The sequence below is a fragment of the Castor canadensis genome, chromosome 13, assembly GCF_047511655.1.
Source record: "Castor canadensis chromosome 13, mCasCan1.hap1v2, whole genome shotgun sequence".
Lineage (NCBI taxonomy): Eukaryota > Metazoa > Chordata > Mammalia > Rodentia > Castoridae > Castor > Castor canadensis.
Window position 1 is genome coordinate 58,614,470 of NC_133398.1, and position 26,674 is coordinate 58,641,143.

The 26,674-nt window shown below is 34.4% G+C and overlaps 1 long non-coding RNA gene across 3 annotated transcripts in view; it reads left to right on the forward strand.

Moving 5' to 3' along the window:
- The window catches only part of LOC141415432 (uncharacterized), a 175,867-nt gene that overhangs the window by 114,804 nt on the left and 34,389 nt on the right, over window positions 1–26,674 (forward strand). For all 3 annotated transcript variants that reach the window (XR_012440442.1, XR_012440441.1, XR_012440440.1), the window contains exon 3: window positions 268–342. This is a non-coding gene — a long non-coding RNA (uncharacterized lncRNA). The remainder of the gene's footprint in view (window positions 1–267; window positions 343–26,674) is intronic.

The window sequence follows — 26,674 nt, forward strand, 5'->3', positions numbered from 1 at the left end:
TGATCAATGTGCTGCCTTGAGTCCAGTTTGACCTCTAGCCTCTCCACTTTGTGACTGTGTCCCTGATTTCTGCATCACGTATAATTATGGTTATTGTAGTTATTAACCTCATACAGATGGAAAGTTAACATAACAAGGACCCATTCTCTGCAGGTACAACGTGCTTCATTTACTTTATGTATTTGTATTTCATAGTGACCTTAGTAAGTGGTATTTTAATTTTCAGAGAATGGCCTTCTAAATTGGAAACTTGTTTTTATCAACCAGTTTTTAGGGTCCACATGGATGCACAGAGTGGAAAAGACCAGATCAGCATAATCAATCTTGATTATCAATGTTTTGGTAAGTGTCTTATCTAGATTTTTCTCACATTTAAGATGCTGATAGTTTTTCCCTTTACAGAAGGAAGAGAATTATAATGTTCAAGTTAATGTTAAAGTGTCAAAGTATATTTGCTAATTGTCAAAAAACTAGCAAGTGACAGAACTGAGATTATTATAAAGTTCATCTGACATCATTTTGTACTTATTTCCCCTGAGATATTACTCTTCAATTTTTGGTAAGTGCAATATTAGCAAGTGCAATATCATGCTAAGTAACTAGCCAAATAACCATGCATTCTTAAACCATTAAGAACAGTTTATAGCAAGTCTGCATGTTGGAAACTTGGGATATCTGCTTTTGGCTCTCAGTTCTGAAATGTCACCTGCAACTTAAATATTTGCACAGGTACAAATATGAGTCATAACTGTGAGAAAATTCTTCCCCATTTACTGGCAGACATTTGGAAGTCTACCAGTTTGTATTCTATCACCTTAGCATGAAAACTTTTCTGGTTTCCTCATACCCCATCCATCCACACCCAGAGATAACTTGAAATTTTTCCCCTACAAATAAAAGAAATAAATTGTCTGAGAGCCTGGAGAGAAAATTAGGATATCCACAGAGGAGAGACCATTTGAAAACATAGAGGACAGAAAAGACAACGTTGACCAACTGAACAAGGAAGCTTGAACAAAATGATGGTCAGATCATGGAGGATTCCTACAAGTAAAGAAAAATGCTCAAGGGTAAAAAAGTTGAACCCATATAAATGAACTTCTGGTTAAAAGTTAATGTAGAATGACAAATCTCTGTCAGACCAGAGGCTCAGCATTTCTTGCAAAGCACAAATATGTCTGACTACAAAATGGGAGTATCAAAACTGGTCCATCTTCCTGCCTTCACCTCTGTTCCTACTTTACTCTCAGACTCCATTTAACTACACAGCTAAAGTCCAATCAACACTTAGAAGTCTGTTGACTTTCAGCCTCTTCAATAAACAGTGCTGGCAGAACTGAATGTGCACATGCAGAAGAATGAAATAAGATCCCTTCCTTATACTGTACACAAAACTCAAACTGGATCAACTATATAAATGTCAAATCTCGTACTATGAGAATGCTACAAGAAAATAAAGGAGAAACACTTCAAGACATTGGTATAGGTAATGATTTTTTAGGAAGGGCCCCAAAGGCACAGGTAACAAAAGTAGATAAATAGGATTATAGTAAAACTAAGAAGGTTCTGCACAGAGAAGGAAACAGTCAATAGGATTAAGAGAAAACCTACAGAATGGAAGAAAATATTTGTGAACTATTCAATTGACATGGGATTGGTATCTAGAGTATATGAGGACCTCAATAGGTTGAACATCAAAAGTTGAAATAACTGTCATTAAAAAAAAGGCAAAAACATCACCACCACCACCAAAAAAAAAAAAAAATCTGAGCAGGACACTGTTTATGGGAATGTAAGTTAGTACAGGTATTATAGAAAGCAGTATGGGCATTCCTGAGAAAACTAAAAATATAACTACCAAATGATCCAACAATTCTACTCCTGGCTATATAACAAAAAGATTCCTGCACCTCCATGTTTATTGCAGCACTAATCATGATAGCCAAAAATGTGGAACCCACTAAGACACCCCTCTGTTGATGAAAGGATAAAGACACTTTGGTATACTTACATGATGGAATATTTCTCATCCGCCAAAACAAAGAGTGAAATCCTATCATTTTCAGCACACACACTTGTAGAAATGAATCAGTCAACCTTGTAGAAGAACAGAACAGAATAGTGATCACTAGACACTGGGAAGGGAAGGAGGCAAAAGGATGGAAAGAGCATCAATAATGGGCACCAAAACACAAACAGAGTGGAGAAATCCTTTAAAGATGTACAAATATCTCAACAAAAAGAATAAATCTATTGACTTTAAGAATGAAAAGAATCCAGTTGGATCACCAGGAAAGTGTATGGATCCCTGAGTGAGGGTGCAGCCCCAGGCATTTTATCATAGCCTGTTGTAAATTGGTAAAACCTGCCATTCTGCTCTCAGAAGATACGTAGGTGAGTACAATCCTACTGAATGAGGTAACAATGCCTCACAAAAAGCTGAGTTGACATATATATTGGAGGTTGAAACAATATCAGAATTTAAATTTCCTGAAAAGTAATGGTGATTGCAAATGCCTTCCTCTCTGACCTTAAAGGAACTATAGATTTCCTCCAAGTGGGTCCTTAAGCTGCATCATCACAAAGTCAGGTAGCATAAAAGTTTCTCCTTTTTCCACTCATTTTTATTAGCATATATTAATTTACAAAATAATGCATTTATGAAATTTTCACACATGCATATAATGTACTTTGATCATATTCACTCAAACTCAAAGCTCTATGTCTGTCAAGGCCAAATAGTTGAACTTGTTTAAGTAATAAAGACTAGTTTGACCAACTCAAGAGCAAAGAGAAAATAGGAAACATCTTCTAAGAGTACGTCTTCTTCACAGTAAACCAACTGAGTGTATTCCTATGAGAATTTTGTTTGACGGATAAGCAAGAAGCTGAGAAGTATTGTGCAAGGTACTGCCAATCCCTTGGGACGTGGAAAACGTGCATCACAGAAGTAAAAAGCAATGACTTAAGGGAAAGTCACTTCTTCCAGCCTTTCAGCTTGATTGAAAAATATTTTCATTTTATGTGAGGAGGCTTAGATCCTGGCAATGTCACCCTAAGTCCACACCAAAATGTTATAAATGAGCCAGAATCAAATTGGGAAAAATTGTACTTGGAAACCCTCAAATGAATAATATATGCATTCCTCCTCCTTTCTGTATAATCTGTATCCATGACTAGAGAGCTACTGAAATTGGAATACATTCAATAAATAATAATTTTTTCTGAAGGAATTCGTAATGACCATAACAACAAATTATACAGATAACAGTTAAATCTATTCATTAGTAGTGGGACCTGGGTCAAAATTACTTATTGGAGTATGTGCTTTTCCTAAGGTTTTTAAATGTGAAAGGATCAGGCCAAGAATAAAGGAGTCCTTTCTGAAATTACAATTATCTATTAAATCTCAGATTTAAAAAACAAACTTTGCAATCCTAGCTACTTGGGAAGCTGAGATTGAGAGGAGTGCAGTTCAAGGTCAGCCTGCAAGACACCGTTTCAATGGAAGACAGCTGGACATGGTGGCATGCATCTGTGGTCCCAGCAATAGTGGAAAGTCTAAAAGAGGAGGACTGTGGTCCAGGCTGGCCTGTGCAAAAAGAGACACTCTTATCTCCAAAATAACCCCAGCACAAAGAGCTGGAGGTATGGTTCAAGCAGTGAGTGCCTCCCTAATCCCAAAGCCCTGGGTTCAGAAACCACCAACCAACAAACAAAAACATGCAGTTCTATTCAGAATTTCCAAAGCTTTGAAGTTAGCAAGATGTTCTTCAGCAGATGAAAGAGAAAAAATTGTGGTACATGTAAACAATATGACATTTTGGAAAGTCAAACTATGGAGACAGGAAATATGATGTCTGATTCCTGGTGTTAGTGAGGTGAGAGAGATGAATAGATAGAGCGCCGAGGATTTTTAGGGCAGTAGAACTATTCTGTTTATTGTTACAATGCTTGGTACATGTCATCAGGTGTTGGTCAAAACCAACTGAATATTCAGTACCAAGAGTGAACCCTACTACTGGGTTCTGTGGATTTGGGGTGATCATGATGTGTCAATGTACCTTCCTTGATTGTAACAAACATACCACCCTAGTGGGATGTTTGATAATGGGGAGGTTGCACATGTGTGGGGCAGGAAATTTATGGGAATTACCTTTTTCTTTCTGTTTAATTTTGATTTGAATTTACAACTGCTCTAAAATATAAAGCTTATAATTAAAACATAAACCATAAATTATCTGAATCTTCAAAAATATATCAAAGATGTGAAAGTTAAAGACTAAGAAACTCAAAGAGAATATGAAAACTAAGAGCAATAAGAGGAAATGTCACAATGAAACACACTGTATAGATAGCTTACACAAAGAAAAGTGTCTCTTTTTTTAATTTTCAAAAATGGAGAACAGGAAGGCAAAACAGGCCCTGCTTGTGGGGTTGGTACTAGTGGGCAGGAGAAGGATACAAGGAAAGAGTATAGGAGGGTGAATGTAGTGGAAGAATTTTGTACTCATGTATAAAAATGAAAAAAATGAGACATTGTTAAAACTATTCCAGGAATGGAGGGAGGGGGGACAAAGGAGAATGATAGAGGGGATGAATTCAACTATAATATATTGGAAGCACTCTGTTTTACTTTTTTTTTTTTTTTTGGTGGTACTGGGCTTTGAACTCAGGACTTCATGCTTGCTTGGCAGGCGCTTGTACAGTTGTTCCACTCTGCCAGCCCTGTAAGAACTTCTGTGAATGTCATAATATTTCCCTGGTACAACAATAATATGATAATTTGAAAATGAAAAAAGAAGGTTCTGAATTGGATTTTCACAGAAAAAAGGACCTTTGATAATTGCAAAGCTATTGATTTAATTCTAAGGATTAGATGTTGCAATGAATCAGTGTTATTTTGTGTGTGTGTGTGAGATGCTTGGTATCAAATTCATGGCCTTGCATATGTCAGGCAAGTGTTCCTCCACTCAGCTACATGCCCCAGACCTAATTTCTTAATTTGTAGTTGTACCTTGCTTATTTGTTAGTTTTTTAAATAAAGTTTTGATTATTTCAAAATTTGAAAAAAAGACAAATAAAAAAATATATGGCCAACACGTAGATTACTCTGGATGCTGTTTTAAAATAGATTATAGCAGTCAAAAGAAATATTGAGGCCAGGAATCATGTTAGTAATGGACTATAATTTAGGTGAGAGCTGATGGTGCTTAGACTAAAGGAAGAAAAGGGGAAGGTGGGAAAATGGATGGACTCGGGCTAGATTTTGAAAAGAGGGAAAACAAACTTGATGATTTTAGAGAACTTATAGACTGTAGAGAAAATATGGAAATTAAACTTTTTGGCCTAATCAACTAGTCAATGACAGTGCCATTGGGAGACAGGAAAGAATAGAAAAGTTTCATCAATAAGATAGATTGTTAGAAAAGAAAGGGATTGAATAGGAACCTTTAGGTTAAAGGATATTGAAAAAACTTCAAGTACAAAATGGTTCATAGCAAATAGATAGTGTCTGAATATTCACACTGGATGATAAAATCAGTGTAAAGAAGTGATATATAAACTAAGGTAGTGATTACTTTTTGACAAAGCAAGGAGGAGGTTTTGATTGGATGAAGCATATAGTGGGGCTTCAGGGATATCCACAAAATTCTGTTCCTTTACTTGACTTTCAGGGTACTTGCCTTAATATAACTTACTAGATTATATATTTATTTTTGTGATATTTTCATATCAGGATTTTATTTTTAAATAGTGATGAGAAAAGGAAAAGAAGGAGGATATTAGATCCTGGAAAATAATGAGGAAAGTATTTCAACATTTTTAAATGTTGATAAGTCTAATTGAACAAGGACCAAAAGTGGGCCATTAGATTTGCTGGAATGGAAATTAGAGTGTTTCAAATGAACATAATTAAAAAGTCCTGACTAAGAGAAGTTAAAGAAAAAATAGGAGGGGAAAAATGGAGAAAGTGAGTGTCGATAAATCTTTCTAGTCATATCCATAAAGAGAATGACAGAAAAGTGCTAGTTTCTGGATGGTTTGGATGGAATCAGGGAGGATTTTGTGTCTGTGTGGGGGGGGGTGTACACGTGTGCATGTAAATGTAAGATATAGAGTGCATGCTGGTAAGAAAATCAACGAAAGAGAACATAAAGTGGTGGTGGAGATGCAAATAAAGGAAAAGGCTCTACTGTGAAAGTCGGGGATTGGGATTGACTTTAGATAGAGACCAGGAGAGTTCACTCATTTAATAGAAGCACTGATAATACAGGAAAAAGGACAGAGATTTGATAGATTTGGAGGTGAGGAAATAAATGTATGTATCTCCTCAGAGAAGGTTTTAGAGAAGATATAGAAACCTAGTGAAGAGATGGTTTTGTGTACTTAGATGGGTCTTGCCATGGATGGGTAGAGTTTCTGACATCTGCAGGGTTTTACAGACAGCACAATAGTTTGTATTCTGACATGTGGAGACTTTAAGAGGTCTGGAAGACAAGACTGAGGAAGGATCACCTATGGGGACTGGCATAGAGCCTTTGCTACCTCAGCAAATTACACTGTGGAGAACTGTCATTGAGCACTCAATTTGTATCCTTCTATCATTGTTTAGCACTCATTAAATCCCCAAACTCAGGCATATCTGGGGGATTGAGGCAGAAAGGGAAGAAACCTCAAATTAGAAAAGTGAAAGTTCTGCCTCCAGTTAGAAGAATTAAGCACAACATATAAATTGTTCAATTATAGAATATAAACTTATTTTATACAGTTGACTTATAGGCTGAGACTCATATCTGTCATGTGTTTAATGACATTTAACTTAACCTTTTAGTATTCTTCTTTAGTAAAATTGAATCAAGAAATTATGAGTTTACATGCATCAAGCACTTATATTTAAGAAAACATTCCTCTATCATTAAGTCCTTCATTTTACAAGGAAGAAAATAAAACTAAAGAGGAGGTATGTTTGCCCAAGACTACATAAAGAATTTGTGGCAACTTTGAACAGAAAATTATCTTTCAATTATTTTAAGGAAAGTAAGATTTTTATGACCTAATCAAGTCCTTTACCTTTTCTAAGGTACTTGAAAATCCAGTGTTTTAAAGAACATATGGATGGGTAGGAAAGTCTAAAATACACTCAAACCTAACAAATTTAAATATTTGAATTTTGTAAATTTTTATTCTTAGCTCTATAAATGTCTTAGCTGAAAGGGAAATTAGGACAAACACAAAAATATTCAACTAAGCACTAATTCCACTTATTGTCAACACCAAATATAGGTATCAGTGGATTAGCCACAAAACAATTATCATTATGTTTAATCACACAGTTCATTTTGAGATTAAATAAACATGAAGGGAAGAAAGCCCTAAAATATTTATAAATGTCAAGAATGAGTCAGCTTTCTAAAGTTTCAAACATGATAAAAAATAGTTTCTTGTGTCATTGGAGATGGCTTCATAGAGACAAAGGGTTTTTACCCAGGCTTAAAGAGGTAAATGAGAATGATCATAGAAACTTGAAACATGCCCTCTAGGTGAGAAAAAAATAATCAGAAGGAGGAGACAGGGCCTATTATAGAAGCATAGGGTGTATTTATCACTCACCAGGAAGCTATATCCCTTGAACATTTATTTAGTATTGTGTTCATTCTGTTCTTTCAGACACACTCAGACAATTTCATGTAAGGGGATTTGCCTTATTTTGAGCAAGTAACTCTACTCTTGAGTTCCCTTGGTTCTCTCTAGAAATTTCTGTTATCTTTGTCTTACTTTTATCTATCTCTTTCTCTTCACCCCATCCTGGAAGGTGAAAGCAGAAAAGAATATGCAGCAAAGAAATGAATAAAATAATGGTTAAAATACTTGTCCTTGATCTTGGATGGTTCATAGTCTCAGTCCACTAAAAAAGACTAAGAAACCTCACTGTAACATGTTCTATGATGCAAAACAGCAGAGGGTGCTGTGGGATTAACACGAAGGGTCCACAGTTCAGTGTAAAGAGGTCAAGGTTCACTGGTAGCTGTCTGGAGGAGGCAGCCATGAGCTAGGTCACCAGAGTAAGTCAGCAAGGTCAAAGTTTATGAGATCATAAGCAGGTACAATATCCATAGACAGCAGTATGAATGATTCATCATGGTGTGCATTAAAGAACTACCTTCATCTGGTATTTCTAGCTTATAAAGTGAAAGATGGAAAAGGTAAGTAGCAACCTGGTAATAGCTGGGCTTGTGAGCCCTGCCATGGGTTTGTACTTGTCTCAGAGGCAATGTGATGCTATTGGAAGGTTTTCAGCAGTAGAGGATTGCTTTGGATTTAGGACTATACTTTGGGTAAAGCATATGTATAATAAAGAAAATGAGTAATATTAAACATATTTTGTAATATTTCTGAATTCCATAGATTTCGTAATGTTTCCCGTGAATATAGTATGCCCTGGCAATGTTATGTTACGTTAGACAAGATGGTGAAGAAGAGATTGTTAGAGAAGAGAGAGTAAGATTGATACAGAGGGCAGAGAAAATCTCTTTTATCTTGACCCCTGAGTTATATACTACAGAGTAAACCGGGTATCTTTCAGTGATGGGCTTAGGGTGTCAGACCTGTTTTTCATCTCAATATTCCCATTTATGAAGAAAACTCCTATCAACAACTCTTACATTATTGAAAGGGATGAGCTCTCTGTGCTACTTGCACAAAATGCATACATCAGCTTTGATTGTGTTCAACGGAATTTATTATCATCATAGAATACAAAACTCAGCAATAACAATGGATCTCAATGACAAAAATCTTACTACATTCTGCAATTGATAGCATAAAAATTTCAAATGATCATCCCTGGAAAAATTTTATCAGAATCCCTTTTATCAGAATCCCATTTTATCAGAATGCACAGTAGCATTTTTAGGGGGGGGCAAAGGCAACTATAGTAGGCAAGTACTCATGAAATGAGCCATTAGTGAATCCTTCACAGTTTTGTGAATTCTCAGATTTCCTCCCCAGTGTTTCTCACCTGATGTGGCATAACCCCTGAGGCAATTGAACTTGTTTGGTCTGCAAATTAGAAGGGTATGACATTCATTAAAATAATTCCAAAATGATTCTGCCAGCATGAGAAAACTGACTTTATGTTAAATTTTATTTTTCATAGTAAAACTATCACTCAGAGCAGTTATATTTTGGTGTATTCCGAATCTAAAACAGTAAGTATTCAAATAATGCTGCCAAGATACACTTATTAATGAGAAAAATAGTGGTAATGGAATTCTTTTACTTGAATTGTTCAGATTGTTTATTTTCTTAGGATGAATTTTCTGGATAACTTTGGAGCATTCCATTCAACTTTGCTTTTCACTGGCTACCTAACATAGTATAGTGAATGTCATGGGCTTTTAAATATCACTAACCAAAAATGAAGAGACAGATTTTCTAAATACAAGTTCAGACAGACATGGAGGGCTGTCAGTAGTACTGATTCAAGACACAGGCCCCAATTCCTCTGAAGAGGATCCTAGTTCACATTCCTCATGGTTGCAAGTTATAATGTTCCTTTTCTTTTTTTTGAATATTTTCCAAGGAGAAAGCTGAGATTATTCTGACTATGGGAGGATGTCAGCTTTGCCAACAATTTCTATTCCACTGGGAAAGGGCGGGAGGACTTTGTGGAAATTCAAATCCCACTCCAGCCCTGCTCTGGTTTCCATATTGAACTTCACAAACGTCTTTCTGATTGCAGCTGGTGATACCACAAGATGCTTTGCAAAACTCCAAATTGTAGAGTCAGAGTGGGGATTTGGAGAAGTGGGGGCCAATCAATTAATTCATCATAAGCAAGTTGTGCTCCAGTGGAAAGTCTGGTTCATAGAATTGAAATTGATATTTTATTTTTGTGTCAAAATACCACTAGACCCAATCTAGAGGGGAAGAAAGAAGATTAATCGATAGCATTTGCCTTGTTTTTGCTTTGAGTTTCTCTTTTTTTAAATAAAAAGTTTGGAAAGACCACAGAGGATGCACAGTGTAAGCATCTGAGTCACTTTTAGAAGAATTCTCCAACTGCCTTTTTCAGCTTCTCTGTATAAAAGAAAACCTTTCTTTGAATCTGTGTTTGGTCCATGAATCTTAAATATCAAAAGTTGTAGGGGAAGCAAGATTCACTTTGAGAAGATCTATTGTTCACACTTCAATTCCATTCTTTACATTTACATTAATGTATATTTATACTTATTTACATTTATATATATTAATAATTTTTTCCAACATGGGTCTGGAATATAACAAATGTCCAACATTTAATTAGACAAAAAACATTGGAAGCAATTATCACTATAACAAAAACTAAATCTTTTACCTTTGAATTGTACAGATAATTTACTTTGTTAGTATATATCTGATCTACATATATGTTTCAATATTAATAAATTTATTTCTCTATTTAAAATCTTTACAAAAGGAAATGCCTCTATTATTGAAATCTTAAATGCTTTCAGTGAACCCAGGAGAACAATATTTAAAGCAAACTTAAGCTTAAAAAATAAACTTCTCACTAGTTTTATTTTTTTTAACATCCTCAATTTTTAGTGAGAGACTTGTGTTAATTTTCTTTTGCTTGCATTGTTAGATAAGCACACATGGTTTTGCCTGGAGAAAATTTATTCTGCATTTGTTCACAGAATGGGTGGGGTATAAAATATTAAAAGGGAAGGAAGTAAGTGATGGCAATATTAAGATAAACAATAAAAATGTCAAAGTTCATTTTCTCTATTTACAGATGGGTGGCCATCTCTGAAAAAATGACTTCCAAATTTTATTAAATGACTGTAACACAAACTTTTTCCATTGTATTTTCACATATCAAGAAAAAAAAAAAGAATGTTGCAAAAATCCCTTGAATTGGACGGCTTGTTTTTGGCTGTAGAAACTTACATAAAGTATTATTAACAGCCAGCCAAATCTCATAAAGCTATTACCACTCAGTACTTATCTGAGGAGGTACTGATCTTCACAGAATGTCTCAGGGCCTAGTTACCCTTTGTGGATTCCATGCAACTTTTATCACATTGCTTCAACAAAAACAAGATGATCAGATCAGATTAGTGAGTTTGTATAAGAGAAAAGGGCAGCTTCAGAAACTTGAGTGTAATTCTTCTAGGTACAGTCTCCAGCTGGCCTTGACAAGGAGTCATGGGCCATATCGGGAGGGAAAACAGCAGTTGCATTTAAGATGGTTTTATTTTAGTCAAATGATCAGGCTTCTCCTGTTTTATCTTAAACTTGTAGAGACGGTTTATATTTCTGATGAGGGCAGCCAAATAATGCACTGGTAATCCAATTCTGTTTATCCTGTGGCCATGGAGTGTGCTATATTATATTGTACAATGTAGAGCACAATGTAAATTGACAAGTGGTCTGTACTTCCCTTCAAGTAAGGCCCATTTTTCAGATGAGCTTTGCAAACCTCACCTTTGACCTGTGTCTTCCATTTAGGGTTTGGAGATAAGTTTGTTGTAGAGTTCAGTCAGCTGTTATAGATACCTTTTTCTCTCCTTTCTCTTTCTTTGTCTCTTTATCTCAACTTGGAACTCATCTTCACCCTCAAACTCAGCATCATGACTGAAGGCTGTATCTTAGTTGGGTGGCACCAACTTCCACTAACTTTTCAAACTAGAAAGCTCAGTATAATAGATTCTTTACATTCATTGAGAGTTTTAAGTCCCAGTTTCACACTCATCTCTTGTCCTTATTATTTGTTTTGAAAAGCTTGTTCAGCAAACAATTCATATAAATAAAGAGTAAAATGAAAAGGGAAATAACTACAAATATTTAAAAACATTTCTCTAATAAATTACAAAAATTATATCTTTTTCTAACAATTAAAATATTTTAAAATATTGAATTATAGTTTAATAGGTTTTATTCTTTTGATCTATATTACATGACTTTCTTGACATTGGATACTATAATGACAATGCATATTATAGTGCATTTGAAGAGAAAAATCAGATATAACATTTTTTAAGAAAGCATGAAACTAGGAAAAGAAGATTAATTTACTTTTAATGTGACATAAAAGAACGGATTGTATTAAAATTATATTCAGTTACCTGATAGAAAAATAAAGAAAGAGCATATTTTGGAAGAGACATTCACTTGGTGGTATTCATATGACTTACCACAGGCTGGTGGACAGGGCTCAGATTGTACTCTCCTAAACCCTTTGCTATTGTGTAGTCTTAAAATTACAATTTATCTGAGAGCCTCTCTCTCATAGTACTGGCTGCTCCCTGAATTACACAGCTAAGTGATCCTTAAATTACACTATTGGTTCTTTCTCGAATGCACAAAGAATGATTTTATTTATTGATCAAAAGTTGTCTACATCATGAGAAGCATTTCTAGTTATGCATATTTTTTAATTATATTAATTCCTTTAATAAACTAAATTAATGTTTTTGTTTACATAATATTCAGATAATGACCTAAAGGTGAAACATATGATTATGAAGGGCTTGCCATAAATATCTGCTTATGAATTTAAATATTTTTAGCTACATAGATTCTCAATGATAGAATTTATATCCTTTTGAATTCTTCAGTTAAAGAATCCTAAAATGACTTTTAATTATGGTAGGCTAAATTCACATAAGTATTTCTACTGGGAGGGCTTAATGTTATAGTTACAAAAGCAAAGTCAAAATTTTATGAAGAAAGGAAAAACCAATGTTAAAAATCTTTGTCCTTTTCCAGTCCTGACATCTGTGTTCCATCTAACAACCTCATTTGTGGTTTAGTTCAATACCTCTTATATTCCCTGAGATTCTGAGCTCTGAGAGTATGTTTTCTTTTACACTAAGCACTTTGGGTGACTTGGTATACACTTCTTCGAGGCTTATTGTATAATTGAACATGTGATAAGCAATGTAAAATATACCCTTTTACTACAGTAGTTCTGTAAAGATTAGGTACTTCCTATCTGGATTAGGAACTGGAGCCAAGATTACCCTGAAACAAATCAATTGGACATGTCTCTAAAATTTCTCCAAACAGATTCTTTGCAACAGGCAATATTTATGTAAGTGAATGGTACATAAATATACAACTGCAAAAGAACATAATCGGGCCAAAGTTCACAATAGTCTGAGGAACAAACAAGGGTCACAAAAACTGGAAGACCGGCATTTTAACCAGGCTTCATATTTCTGCTGACTCAAGTCTAAGAAAACAAAGAATTAGGTGCCAGTAACCTAATTCTCATTAGGTTCTTTCTTATTCTTGTCTTTTCAATGTTAGTCAACCATATTGTGAAAAAATGTATTTTCTGTGACTACATTTATAGGAAAGATTATATAAATTATGATAAATAATGCCCTTCAATTAATACAACCTTTATTATAAATATAGAAAGGGGTAAGCGAGCAGTGGGGGAAGTAGTACAATTCACCTATGTGTTGAGCACAGTCAAAGGAGACCAATATCGTAAGACAGTAACAAGTGCTACAATATACACAAAAAGAAGAGATGTTACTTCTGCTTGTGGTGCTCAACTTCATTGCCTGTAACCTAGCAAATGGCTATAATTTTCACGTGTATTAATTTAGACAAGGCACATACAGAAGGGTCTTTTGTTGCTGTTACTGGCTTTGGGTTTAATTGGAATTAGAGATGGAGTGGGAATAGTTCTTTATGCATCCCTTTCCACTAAATTCCTGGACCTGAGTCTTTGTAATTTAGCCATCACGTGGACTACTCTGTTACTCTTCTTCCTATGACCTATACCTTTTTCAAATTCACTAATTACTCAGGCTTGTTCATGCTTTCTTGCCTTTATACCCATTGCTTCACTTTCCTAGAATGTCCTTCTGTTGCTTCCTCTTACCAGTAGGTATTGTTCCTATAAAATTCAACTTGGACAGAAAGCCTTTTGGCAACTTCCTAAAGCACTGACAGCTCCTAGCTGCTCTAATCATGCTGTCACTATCAACACTTATATTGAATTCTTTTCATTGTATATTGACTGACTAGCTACTCATTAGACTACCTTCATTCTCATGTTGCTTAGTAGTGGCTCCCTAACATATCTGGTGCATGAAAAAAGGAAAACCACCATCTTCCATTAAATTTTTAAAAACTATTTCCATCAGTAAAGATGCTACCTTTTTATGAATTCCTTATGGACATCTTCAAAGAGTAAGAAATATCAGCCTTTGAAATGAATACCATAAACTATTTATTATGTACCACCTAGAACATTTTAATAGAATTGTCCTTTACTCATACAAAAATGCATTTATGGAACAAATACTCATTGAGTTTCTTCTGTGCACAAAGTACTGTAAATGTACTGTAAAATTACTGTAACATGGGAAAAAACAGACATAGTGTATTCAGAGTGCTCAATCAATATTTATAGCACAAAGGTTTGGAAAAACAGTAATGAGTTATGCAAAAGAAGGAGATAATGTCTTGAGAAGTAAGAATAGGGAAATGAGCACCATAAATATATGTATTCTTTCTATTGTAAAAAATACACAACATCAAATGTACCCTATTAACAAGTGTTATGTGTATTGTACAGTACTGTTAATGATAGTCACACTGTTGAACTGCAGTTCCTGCAACTTCATCTTTGAAGACTAAACATTTTTACCAATTGAACAGAAACTCCCCATTTCCCACTCTTCTCAGCTCTTAACAGTCACCATTCTTCTCTCTGCTTCAGTGAAGACACCTCAGATAAGTGGAACATGCAGTATTTCTTCTTTTGCCAAGGTCCTATTTCACCTAGTACAATGTCATCAGGGTTCACTTATGTTGCTGCATACAGCAGAATTTCCTTCTTTCTGAAGGCTCAACAAAACTTCATTGATCAACAATCCACTTTCTTTACCCATTCGTTTGTAGGTGGGCACAGGAGCTGCTTCCATCTTTTGGCTATTGTAAATAGTAATGCTCAAACATGGGTATAAAATAGCTTTTCGAGATCCTGATATTTTATGGGAAAAATAAATTCCTGCATGTACATTACACAGCTCAGTTGATGCAGAGAAGCTCTCAATCACTCATGTGTTATTATCAGTTGTGTTTAAACTCTGTGCATCCTAAACATTTGTGGGGTTTTTTTTCCTCAATGGCAGTATCCTTGGAACCTTTTCCCATGGATACCAAGGGATGACAGTATAATAATGCCAACTGTAAAAGATGTATTTATATAAATACTTTTGAAAGAAATTCATACAGTATCAATTGTTAGAATATATATTTTAAAATATATATATATATTTTAATATATCATATGGAAATAAATTCTAAAATCTCTTAATATTAAAAAAGATTCTGCTTTTAATTCTTTCAGATAAATACCCAGAAATGGAATTTTATATTTTTAATTTTGGTGGGGAAATAACATACTATTTTTGTGCCATAGCTGCATGGGAATTCCTATTCTAGGACTTCTCTAAGATAGTCAATACTTTTCATTTTTTCCCCTCCCTTCTACCTTCCTTTTTTCCCTCCTGCTCCTCCTCTCTGTCTCCCTTTTTTCTGTCTCTGTCTTTCTGTCTGTTTCTCTCTCTCTCTCTCTCAGTGACCCTCCTAATGGACTTGAGTTGATGTCTCATTGTGGTTTTGCTTTGCATTTCCTTGATGCTATGAAGTGTTAAGCATCTTTTCATATACCTGCTGACTATTTGTATGTCTATTCACTTCCATTGCCCCTTCTAAAACTGGTTATTTTCCTTTTTACTACTGAGTTATAGGAGTTCCTTATATTTTTTGATTATTAATCTCTTATCAGATTATGACTTACAAATATTCTTGGATTCAGTAGGTTGCCTTTTCAACTGTTGATTGTTTTCTTTCCTGTGCAAAAGCTGTTTTATTTCTTTTTCTTGATTAATTACCCTGACTAGAACATGTTGAATAAAAATGGTGAGGGTGAGCATCCTCACCTTGTTCTTAGTTGTAGACAAAAATGTTGCAATTTTTCATTGTTGAGTATCGTGTTAGCAATAGACTTCTCATATGAGGTCTCTATTGTGGTGAGGAAATCCCTATTACAACTTAGTTTATTTTGTTTTTATCATGACTGGGTGTTGATTTTTTCAATTGCTTTTTCTGCATCCACTGAGATGAATGTGTGATTTCATTCTTTGCTCTGTTAATGTGATATTATCACATTGATTGTTGGTCATATTTTGATTGCTTGATGCTTGCATCCAAGGACTAAATCCCTCTTGGTTATGGTGCATAATGCTTTTGATATGCTGTTGAATTTGGTTTGTCAGTATTTGTTCAAGAGTTTTACAACAATATTAACAATAATTGCTAGGAATATTGGTTTATAGTTGACTTTATTTTTTTGCTTTGGTAACAGGATAGTGATATCCTTTAACGTGAATTTGAAGAGATCCCTCTTCTTCAGTTTCTTGGAAGAGTTTGAGAAAGATTAATTTTTCCTTAAATGTTTGTTGAAACTCCTAGATAAAACTATGTGGCTGGGCTTTACTTTGTTGGAAGATTTTAAGTATTTATTTAATCTCCAGAGTTTAGGTCATTATAGATCTGTTCAGATTTTCTATTTCTTCATGATTCATTCTTGGTAGTCTACAGGTTATCTATTTTTCTATTTCTTTATAACTTAGTCTTGGTAGTTTATATATTTCTGGGAATTTATTTCTTCTATGTTATTTAATTTGGTGGATATCTATAATATATATGTATGTCTGTGTGTGTAATTTTTGTTTTTTGCAGTACTGGGAATTGAGTCAAGGGCCTAGCAGTTGCTAGGCAAGCACTCTATCACTTGACCCACACTCCCAGCTCTTTTATTGTTATTTTCCTTTTGATATAGGGTGTCTGAACTTTGCCTGGGCTGGCCTCAAACCTGAAAACCACCTGCTTTTGCCTTCTGAGTTGCCAGGATTACTGGCATGAACCAATAATGCCCTGCTAGCAGATAATTTTTCATAATAATTCTGAAAATCCTTTTTATCCATGGCATTAGTTATCATGTCCTCTCTTTCATTTCTGACTTGACTTGAACTTTCTATTTTTTTCCTGTCTTACTAAAGTTTTGCCAATTAAATTGATTTTTTTTCCAAAACCAAATCTTAATTTTGTTTTTTCTATTGTTTTTCCATATTCTCTTTCATTTATATTTGTTCTGATCTTTATTTCCTTCTATCTCCAAATTTTGGTCTTAGATTGTTTTACTTTTTGTAGTTCCCTGAGTATAGAATTACATTCCTTATTTGAGATCTCTCTTGTATTTTAATGTAGGTGTTTACTGACACAAATTTCCTTGTTAGTGCTGCTTTTGTTGCACCTCATAAGTTTTGGCTGTTTCATTTTCATTTGTCTCAGTATACTTTCTTATTTTCTTTTCAGCTTCTTGTTTAAGAGTGTATTGTTTATTTTCCACATATTGCTGAAATTTTCAGTTTTCCTTTTGCTGTTGACTTCTACTTTCATTCCATTGTGGCTGGAAAAAAAATTCTTGGTATGATTTCATTCTTAAATTTATTAAGATTTTTTGTGGTTTACTATGCTGTTTACATTGGAGAATGTTCCACATATACTTGTGGATCCTGTTGCTATTTCATGGGATGTGCTGTACATTCCATAGGTCCAATTGCTCTACAATGTTGTCCAAATTCCCTGTTTCCTTACTGATTTTCTGTCTGGACATTCTATTCCTTATTGAAAGCAGAGGTGGTAAAATTTAATATTACTGTGTTACTGTTTATTTCTCTTTTCACTTTTTTGTTTACTTCATATATTTAGGTGCTTTGATGTTGGGTACATATTTATTTATACTTTTTGTATCTCCTATTGAATTGGCCCTTTTTATCAGTGTGTCATATCCTTCATTGTCTCTTGTGATAGTTTTTGATGTAAAGCCTACTTCATATGTTACATCATGGCCACTCTTGCTCTTTCTTGCTTACCATTTGAACGGAGCTTTTTCCAGTCTTTCACTTTCAGCTTATGCATATCCTTAAGTCTAATATAATAATAATAATTATTATTATTTTAGTGGTACTGGAGTTTGAACTCATGGCCTCATGCTTGGTAGGCAAGTATTCTACTACTTAGGCTACTCTGCCAGCCCTTTTCTGTGATAGGTGTTTTTGAGAAAGGGTCTTGCAAACTGTTTTGCCAGGCTGGCCTTGAACTGTGAGCCTCTGATCTCTGCCTCCTGTGTAGCTAGGATTACAGGCGTGAGCCACTGGCTCTTTGTAGATATCATTGTTTGCTACCTTTGTAGATATCATATAATGGTATTTTGTTTCTAAAATATCTATTCTGTCATTTTATGTCCTTTCATTGTTGTGTTCAGTCCATTTATATGCAAGCAATTATTGTTAGGGAAGTGCTTACTATTCCTACTTTGACTTTTTTTCATATAACTTATAGTTATTTTGCCCCTCTTTTCTGCTCTTGCTGTCTTATTTAGTGTTTTTGTTTTGTTTTGTTTTTCTAGTGGCATACCTTTATTCCATTGTAATTTTCTTTTTATATCTTCTATAAGTATTTTATTTATAGTTACCTAAAACATCTTTAGTTATAACATATATTTCAAGCTGATATCTTAATTTTAATCACATATAAAAGTTCTAAATTTTGTTTCTTTCTTCCACACATACTTTATGTTTTTGACACCACAAAACATTAACATAAGTTTATAGTTACAATTACTTTTCAAATTTTGTTATTTAACTTCTCTATGAGAATTAAAATGGATTTATGGCTCACAACTACAGTACTGTAGTAACCTGTACTTGTCTACTTATTTACTTTCACCAATGAACTTAGGCATTCATGTAATGTATTCTTTCTGTTAGAGACTTCCTTTGTAACATTATCTAACTGATGTGCTGATTCTTCATGATTACTGAAAGAGGTCTTTTCATAATCAAGAGGTGGACTCATCTTAACAGTAAAGGGCCCTTGGGTCTTTGATTTGTACTAAAGGCTACATGCTCACCATTGATGAGGACAGTAGGCATTTTTATTTTTAGCAATATAGATTAGCAAGGCACATCACTATCATTATTTCACCGAGTGATCAGATCAGAGGTCATTTGGAATAGGTCACATTGAAAGGAGTATTGATTTTGGCCCCAGAACTTAGAGTATACTGGAACTATACAAAACCTATCCCGTTTACTTTTCCCTCCCTGAGAATATTTACTACCATAAATAGCTACACACATTTTTATATAAATAAGACCTTCTTAAGCTGGTTGATCCACAGAGCCCATGCTGCCAAGCAGGATCTCAGTGCAGGTGGCTTTAGCTATCACATAATCATTCTTTGTCTCCTGGGCCCCTTCTAATTGAAATTTATTCTTTACCCCCTTGCTGTTTGCTGTGATCCATTAGGGGAATCAAGCTTATTTACAGCCTCATTTTAGAAGTGAGGAATATTATTATTCCACAATGACTGACTCACATAAAAAAAGCAGTAGGCATAATATTTAATTGCTTTATTTCTATAATATTCCAAACCTAGTGTTCTCTAGTAGTGTCTATGTTGCCTCCCTGACTATCTAGTGGATCCAATCTCAAACCAGTCTGGTTGACAAGATCTTAGAGGCTAGACCTATCTCCTCCCTCCTTACATACTTAGTCCTTCTACTGTCTAGTCTAGTAAAGATTCCATTTTATCCTTTATCTAAAGAAGCTGCCAGCTGGGTTGTGGCTTATAGGGTAAAAAATAAAAACTTGTGCTAATGACATCTGGGATTCAGGTGAAGATATTACATATTTACTGCTGTTTGCCATTTACTCTTTGAAGGCTGTCTTTGGGGGTTCAAATTAGGTTGACTTCACCCATCAGAAAAAATATGCTCTATTGTTAGAACATTACCGTTCCTGCCCAAACACAACTTTTACTATGGATGGAACAGAGTAGGTAGCATTTCCTGAGCTAGGAACCATCTCTGTCTTTTTAAGACCAAAATTGCCCCTGATTTCTGTTGTCCAGCAAGGCAGAAGTGAGACCTTTCTTTATGTTCCTGCAGGAGAGTATAAAGTTTGGCCACCTAGATTTCTTACAGTTGCTTCTGGCCTTCTTGATACCTGAAGAAGAATACAGCAAAATTCTCTGGGGTTCTAGGAATTTTTTCTTCAGCACCACAGATGTGTTCGTTTCACCCAATTCCAAATAAAATATTTGGATCATGTGTATGATAGTTGGCTAAATAACTTTTAATCCCAAAGATATTACTTTCTATAATTAAATTTCTTTTATTTCTTCATTATTTCCCTGAATACTGGAATCATAGCCTTCTTTTAGTCTTCATATGGAATACAAATTCAGAGTTAAATTTCTTTGAAAATTGTTCTTATCAAAATACTGGTATTGGCAGTAAAATTTTACATTTTTTAAACATTTATCAAACATGTCTTCTATTGTTCCAAGTCCTTTGTACATAGATTTAATTCATGTAAAATATTTTATTGTTCACCAATAAACAGAAAAAAGTTCTTGTTGTTATTGTTTTTGTATTTTAACATGCATATATTTTAAATGCTGTATCATAATTATATATATTTATATGATATAGTGTGATATTTCATTGTGTTATGATCAGATTAGGGTAGTTGACATATCCTTCACCTCAAATATTTACAATTACTTTCTGTTTAGAACATTTGGAATCCTCTCTACTAACAACTTTTAAATATACAATTAATTGTCTTCAACCATAATTGTCCTACTGTGCTAAAGAACATTACGTTATTCCTACTATCCAACTGCATTCCTGTGCACATTAGTGATCCTTTTTTCAAAAATGTCTCAGATACGAGTAGTTCCCTATAATAAAGCACTTTCACATTTATTCAAATAATAGTTTTCTGAAATGTGTAAACTACATTCCATTGGCCAGAACTTATTCACATGGTCCCTCAAAATTGCAAAGTTGCGCCATGAGGACAAAAAAACAAGGTTTCTGGGTCACGTGACATTATTTCTGCAATTGTACTACATGTTAAAGAAATAAGTAATTTCAGCTGGGTACCAGTGCCTCACACCTGTAATCCTAGCTATTGTGTAAGATGAGATCCTAAAAATCATAGTTCAAGGCTAGCCTGGGCAAATAGTTTGTGAGAACCCCATCTCTAAAATTACAAGAGCAAAATGGACTGGAGGTGTGGCTCAAACAGTAGAGGACCTGTTTTGCAAGTGTGAAGCCCTGAGTTCAAACCTCAGTCCCACCAAAAAACATATGATTTCAATATATGAGAATATAGAATACTTCAAATGTGATGCTAAAGAGCAAACACTAGTGTTATATGAATGAGGAAAAGTTCAATTCAATCTCATCATTGCACATAGATGCAAAAAGTTTAAATGAAATATTAACAAATTGTACTTTTCCAAAGAATTCAAGTCTTGTTTTAAATTAGGAAGTTAGTATGAACATGTTGGATGTAAAAATAAAATTTCCTGCTAATACAACCCATCTAAAAAACTTTCACATACAATTCAATATGTATTCATACACAAACTTGATATTTAATTGTAAGTAGTAAAGGTGTTCCCTTTAAGATCTGAAAAAGACAAAAAGCCCTTCAACATTATATCAGAAGTCTGATTCAATTCTATAATGCAAGGAAAACAAATAAAAGGAATAAAATTAGAAAAGAGGAAACAAATTTTCATTAATTTCAGTAGTACATAGAATATCTAAGAGAATAAAAATTCAAAAGAATAAATTGTAAGAAACAGTTCAGCAACAGTGTTATATTAGTTACGTTTATTATTGTGTGACAAAATGCCTGAGAGAACAACTTCAGGGAGAAAGGATTTATTTTGCCTCATGGTTTCAGAGGGTTCAGTCCTGGACACTTGACCCATGTGCTTGGTCAGAATGTCATGGCAGCAGGGAGAGTGTCATGGAGAAACTTCTCCCCTCAGGGCAGACAGGAAACAGAGAAAAGAAGAGACTGGAGACCAAGTATCACCTTTAAAATCATGCCTCCAGTGACCTATTTCTCCAGCTAGACTCCCACCTCTGAAGGTTTCCAGAACTACCCAAAATAGTCACACTGGGGATCAAGTATTTAAAACCTAACTGTGTGTGGACATTACATATAAAAACCGTAACAAGTAATAGTTTCAAAAACAAAGTGTAATAACCTACCGTAATTTCAATATTGTTGCAACAAAGATTTTAAAATGAATGTTTTTATAAGATAGTATTGATAATGAAAAATTTATGGAGCTACAAAGAACCCAAACCATCAAGGTTTTCTTGAAGAACAAGTTGGGTAAACCTAATCTACCACAAACAAATTCTAAAAGTTCTGGTAATAGGATAGTGTGTAGTTTTGATGAAGGAATATGTGAATATTGTATGAAAAATCAAATACAGTAAAAGTTACATGCCCAAAAAAGACATTTGGGGTATTACCAAAGAGGTATTAACTCACTGGAGAAAATCATGACTTTGCAAAAAGTAGAACTAGAATAATTAGTTAAACAAATGGAGAAAAATTGTATTATTGCCTTCCAAAAAACTGATTCTGGGTGAGATTTTCAATCATAAATTTTAAAAGTAAAATTATAAATATTTTAGAAAGTACTATAGAATATTTTTGTAACTTTAGGGTTTTTTTAAACAAAATGAAGAAAATAAAAGCTGTAAAGGAAGGACTAGTGACTGGGTACAGTGGTTCATGTCTGTAATTCCAGCTCCTCAGGAGTGGATGAACTGGAGGATCACTGTTAAATATCAGCCCAGGCAAAACGTTAGTAAGGTCTCATCTCAGTAATAAAGCTGGGCATGGAGGAATGTGCCCTGTCATCCTAGCTATATGGGAGGAGTAAATAGGAGGATTATGGTTGAGCTTGGTCCCAGGCAAAAATACAAGTCCCTATTTGAAAAGTAAAAGAAAAAAATAAAAAGACTAATAAATCTTAGCTACCTTAAAATGAAGAAATTTAACATTAAAAAAACTGGACACAGGATATATAATGGGAGAAAATTGTTGCAACCATATAAAATTGACAGCTTGAACTATTAAAACAAAATGAACTCATAAATAAATGGATAAGAAATCAATAGTACTAACAGAAAATCATGCAAAAGATACAGACAGATACTTTACAAAATTGGATGCATTAATGACCAGAGAACTAAGGAAAAAATGTGCTCAACCCTTTTGTAATCAGGGAAACACAAATTAAAACCCAACTCATTCAACTACATACTGATAGATTGACTCTGCTGACTCTTGTATGGTGACTGGAAAGAAAAAAAAGATTGCTGTAGTTTGGATGTGAAATGTCCCCAAAGAGCCCATGGGTTAAAGGATTGGTCCCCAGCTTAGTGCCATAGGGGAGGTAGAGGAAATTTTAAGAGGTGGGGCCCAGTAAGAGGTCTTCAGGTAAATGGGAGCTCATGCATAAAGGGAATTGTGGGACCCAGTTTTTCCCTCTTGCTTTCTCAGGTCATGAGGTGAGGGATCTTGCTACCACTGCCACCATGACGTGCTTCCTTGCTACAGGCCCCATAGCAATGGTCATGGACTGAAATCATCAAAATTGTGAACCAAAATAAAATTTTCTGTTAATAAGTTGCTTATCTCAGCTATTAGCTGCAGTAATGAAAAGCTGACTAACAGACTGAACATATCAAATATTGATGAGGATAAGAGGAATTATCATCATCATCATCACCATAGAGTCAATCGATAGGACAGACTTAAAAATAGTTTGACATCTCCCAGAATATTCAAAGATGCACATTCCTTATGAAATGGAAATTCTACTCTTGATATATACTTTATACAAATTCGCATCCATGTTTAAATGAAAACCTCAGTAAGAATTCCTCAGAGCTTCTTTGTGTAAGAACCCTAAATAGAAACCACTCAAATGCTCATGTAACATAGACTCAATAAATAAATCATAGCTGAACCTACATTATAACTTTATACCACAATGAAAATAAAATAATCATAGCTGCACACCAACATGGAAAAGTCTATCAAAATAAGTTTGAGTTAAAGAAAAAAACATAAAATATAGACAATGTGAATCTATTTTCATGAGGTTTCCAATAGGCAAAGCTAAATAATGTGTGGTCAAAAATGCACACATAGGAAGCAAAATTCTTAAGGCAAGCAAAGAAATGATTACCATACAGGTAGCATTGTGATTCATCCATGAGAGGAGAACATCAGAGGCTTCTAGGATACCAGCAGTGCCCCACTTCTTAGCTTGGATGATGGCAATAAGGAAGTTTGCTTTATTTTTATTCTTCAAGTTATAAGTTCTTATATATGCTTCTGTGTATAGGATATATTTTGTAAGAAAAAAGGAGTGGTTGTGTTCTGCTCTTCATAGATTATGCCCAATATGCTCTTCATTATTATGTGAAATTTCTTAAAAAAGAAGATTCCATAATTTATTTCTACTTTCATTCCCATTAATAATTTAAAAAAACATGAAACATCTAATGTAAAAAATGTGGAAATGGCCAATATGAATTGTGAATTGTTCATATTTTGATATAAAGTGATTCATACAAATATTTATATTATAATTTGGATACTTTTTATGCCACAATAGGGTACTTTTTCTGCTGATGATATTCCAAAGAACATATCCCACAAGGACCCAATGGTGAAAACATTTAGTTAGTGGAAAACAATGATCAGTTAAAATAATACATCTCTCCTCCACTCTGAGAGCAGTGAACTTTTCATTAAATTTGATATTTATAATTTATAATTTATAATTTTTGTGTACATGGTATTGTATAAGTCTTACATGCACCATAGGAGGGATACACTATTACTATTATTATGGTTCAGTGTGGATATATTATGTTACAATGTTATCAACTGGGGAAATCAAGATTTAAGTAACTTCTCTAAATTACTTAAGAACCAAGTTGAGCCTGTACTTTGAAGTACTTGCCAGCTCTGAGGCTGTCTCAAACCAGAACCCAATCTATTATTGCAACAGGGGCTGCAAACTGTTATTTGGGAACTACCAAAGACTTGTGTTATTCATGTGGAGCACTGTTAACAATTGTTTAAGAAATGAAATGCTTTTGTGAGTGTACTTGCTCATGCCATACCCTGGGGTCCACCTTCCTTTCATCTTGATGATCACATGTCTCTTACCTCCTAAACTTCTGCAAATATTTAGAATTTCCTTTCTGAGGCACCAGCTCTTTTCCTCACACGACTGATCTTATTTTTTTTCCATACTTTTTTTTTTTGGTGGTACTGAGACTTGAACTCACGGCTTTGCTCTTGCAGAGCAGGAACTCTACCTCTTGAGCCACACCTCTGGTTCCAACACTGACCTTTATAATTATTCTCTAAGATTAAAAAGCCACATTTCAGAAATAAGGAAAAACACAATTTTCAATAATGTTGCTATGCTTTTTTAAACAAACATTTAAAAAATTAAGATTGGCTATTTTTAATGCAAAGATACTGTAAGTAGGAGGTAATTCAATCTGAAAATTAAATCTCCCCAAATGAAAGATAGAGTTAATTTGACAGATTTGCTCTTCAGCCTAGGAGGAAAATATGTGTCACGGGTATCCGGGTTTTCCTTTCATCTTAATTAGTGGAATTTTGCCCTCTCTGGAAAAAGAAACCTAATACTACCCCAAAGGGAAATGAATTTTCCTCCCTAGATTTTCTGATGTGAAACCCATTTCTCAAATGGTTTCCAGCATCTTAGGGCACGATGCCTCTAAATAGCACTTCTTCTCCCACCTCTCCAAGGCACAAAGAAAGAGAAAGAGGACTTTTATCTTAGATAATTGAAAATGATTACTGATAATGCTATTAGATTTTACTCCAGATCATATTATAGAAACAGAATATTTCTGTCTGTGAAAGAACTATGGTTTGGTATAAGTTTAGGGTAAAGCATAAGAGGAAGGGTTGAATGGGAAGGGAAGAGGATTTAGTTGAGAAAAATGATGTAAAAAGCAAAATATTGGCATTCCAAGAAGATGAACTGAAGAGAGCCTCGCATAACTTTAAAGCACTGAGATGTTCTCTGTCCTTCCAATCTGCAAATCACAGATCTAGCCTTTAGCTTTATGTAAAACATAAAAATATCTAGAGCTGGCACAAAGCTCTGCCTAGCTGCACAAGCATAAGGCTTCTCTGTACTCAGAAAGCTAAGAAGTGCAACCCTCAGTTAGCATGATCAAAGAACTGCTCCCCTATCAGCCTGAGAAAATGCAGGAAAAATTACTGATAGGTCATTTTCCCAGGGGACTCATTTGAAAATACTTGGCAAACTTACAAAGGACCTGGAAATCCTGCATGAAGACAAACATGCTAAGCAGGTGCTATTGAGTATTTTAATATTAACTGTGTCTCTTATAGAGGACAGCCAAATGACTGTGACTCTAGCTGATTTATCTGTAGTTGGTTATTATGAACCAGGTGCTGGATTTCAGTTTGAACCAATGACTTAGAGCAGCTAATACAGATTTACAAGCTGGTGAAACCAAATATTTCCTTTAAGGGAATGACATTTTCTCTCAACTTGATTAACACAACTACCAGAAGTTTATCGCAGTATGGTAACAATTTTTTATCAAGGCAACTTGCCAACTTTCATGCTTATGGAAGGGTTCTGCTTCATTGAATTTTTCCCAAAGACACTTTAAAAAGA